Genomic DNA, 3,006 nt, shown 5'->3' with positions numbered 1-3,006 from the left:
ACCATCATCCCAGAAGATATTCATTACATCCAGTAGTCTCTGTACCCGGCACGTTTCACCGTATGGCTTCCTCAGGGAAGCATAAAGACTTCAAAAAATAGTCAAAGTAACAGTAAAATTGTTGTTTGTTTTTACTGTTACTTTGACTATTTTTTGAACATTACTATAACTAATTATGTGTGTGAAACATGTTTAGCTCAGTCTCTTCTCTCCGCTGAGGAAGCCATATGGCGAAACGCATCAGTTACAAAGACTATCCTATGAAATGAATATTTTCTAAAATGATGATATAACCATAACTGCTACTGTACATCATGCTATCTCCTTATAAGTACTGATGGTTGACTCAGTTGAGCCTTGTATAGCCTAGCATGCTTTATACTTAAATTAGGTAAACTATTTTTGTTGCCATAAAAAAAAAAGACAGCTTTCCCTCTTTCATGCTATCCACATACAAGCTTGGCAACCGTTAATTGTAACAAATGAAGGTTCCGTTTGGGTTTTCTCATTACTTCTTTAGAATAAAGTTTTGCCATCAGATGTATTTTATAGTTGAGAGATCCATTTCTTGTATTATTACATATCATCACCTTTTTTTTTAATTTTTAACAAATACTTAATGACAAAGAGTGAAATGAAAAAAATATCTGCAGAAAAGAAAATCCATCTAAATCCATTTATTCATATGAAATGATAACAGTGCTCCTCACATACAAAGGAACATTGCCTTGTCATTTTTTCAGAAGTTCTGACTGATGGCATCTGCTGTAATAGATACTTTCACATCAAAGTGCTTTCTGCAAATCTTCTTCGTGATCCAGGTAATCTTCAACTTAAACCGTGAATGTGCTTGATGCTTGGCAGCTTGGTCACTATTATTGTAAACAAGTGCACAGACAGCTGCTACATTCTTCAGCTATTATAATGATCACATCAAGGGCTTTCTATTTTTACCAGATCACAGCCAGTCTGTAAAGTGTCCATGTGAAGGCTAATTCCAATACTGTAACAAGTGGAGCAGCCCGGCCCTGACATGGATGTGGCCTGTAAACGTAGCCGACTCGGTGAAGCTGTCATCGCTATGTTAATCTGACTTTCAACTCCGATATTAGGCTTTTCACCTCTACTGGATGGCAGCAGAGTATGTTAAATGCTTTTCATTGTAAAATCCACTACAAAGTGTTAACTGCTGTATTGGTCATGAAGATAAACAAACAGATTGGAGGTGGCGATATCTTTAAATGGACGCGGTGAAACTTTATTGATCTCAGAAATGCTTTGAGCAAGATATCTAAAGGTGTTGTGATATCTTGTGTAGAATAAAGTAGTTGTCTTCCTGCACAGAATTACAGAGGCAAATTTCCCTACAGTACATGTGAATCTAGGCACATTTGGAAAGACATAGCTACCCAAAATGTATTTGTATGCTGTATCTTGAAAAGTAAATAAATTCAATATTTTGGAGGGGTATAGGTATGATAGTCAGGTGTCTACACTTTTGTATCCCCGTTATGTACAGGTAACTTGTTGCAACAGTTACATCATTATGTTCAGGTGAAAAGTGATATATCAAATATTTCATTTCTTTTTTGGGTACATTATAAAACAAATGTTTAATAAGATGCTTATTATAGCAAAGTGGTCTTAGTAGAAAACTGGGCACATGTAAAATTAAATATCACTACTAGGCTTTGTTCACACTGGCTTTACTTTTAGTTATTAGAGAACACTTACATCATGTTTGCATGGTATTTTTGCCTTAGATGTTTGACACACATCCCATTGACTTTCATTGGTCAGTTTTCTGTTGGTATAAAAAAGATGAGAATAAAAACCAGTGACTTAGCAATATAATAGTGAGCTGTAATAGAGATGCTGATGCTCCTCTGAGGAGTATATATTGCAGACAAGTATCCCAGCATGTTTGCTGGGGTGAAATCTCATTAATACAACATGCTCTATTCAGGTAAATTCAGTACTGGAGGCACTCAAACCAAGGAGTGGCACTTACATTTTAGGATAGTATATATAGGATTATAGCAGTTAATGAGACCTGGATTTCCAAAGCAGAAGACATGCTGGTCAGCAGTGTATTGGGGACATGGGGGTCAGCAGTGTATTATTTGGAAGTCATTGAGCTAGATTATGTCTCCATATGAGGAATATATTCATCTAAATGTCCTGGTCCCATGACTCTGGAAGTACCATCATTCCCGTTGACAATAACCTAGCGTCTCCTATGACTCTATGCTTCAGGACATCTTTGGGCATAGCTGGATTTGATCACCAATTTGGTTTCTGGATATTTGTACTTGCATGTTATTCTACTATCAAAAAAATCCTGAAGAAACTGTTGTATCTGCGAAACGTGTCGAGACAATGTTTGATAGTATTTTATATATTGTGTGATGCCTGAGGCCTTTTGTTTGGGCCTTATGATTTTATTAATGTACATGGAATAATAATGAACCTAACAATTTTTTTTTTGACTGATTTACTTGCCAGTAATTCCCTGCTAAGGTACACCAGTACTCTTCTGTTCTGCGTTGTTTTTTTTTCGGGATATGGCATCTTTTTCATATCTTGGATTTGTTTTGGGGAAAACCTTTATAGAGTTTATTAGTTTCCAAAGCATAAAGCAGGATGTATGGTGAATGGAGGCAAATGAGATCTAATTCAGGAAATGTAGTGGCAGCAAATGTGCTAAACTGCAATGAATGAACTGAGATTTAAACAATCATTTTCTAGGAATCTTTTTATGATTAACTAATGAAACCGACATGTGCATGTATTTTAGAGATACTTTCTACATAACTCAGAGCAACAAGACCTGAAGACAAGACTTTGTGCAGCCTCAACCAGGGATTCCTTCAGAGTTGTGTAGGGGTTCCTTGAGCTGTCAGTGATTGATCTGCTATTTGACTGCGCCTGCAAAGTTCCAGGGTAAACATCACAGTGCCAAAATACCAATGATCTTTTTAAATGCCTGTAAGATTAAGATTACCA

The sequence above is a fragment of the Pyxicephalus adspersus genome, chromosome 7 (assembly GCF_032062135.1).
Source record: "Pyxicephalus adspersus chromosome 7, UCB_Pads_2.0, whole genome shotgun sequence".
Lineage (NCBI taxonomy): Eukaryota > Metazoa > Chordata > Amphibia > Anura > Pyxicephalidae > Pyxicephalus > Pyxicephalus adspersus.
This window is presented reverse-complemented; position numbering follows the sequence as displayed.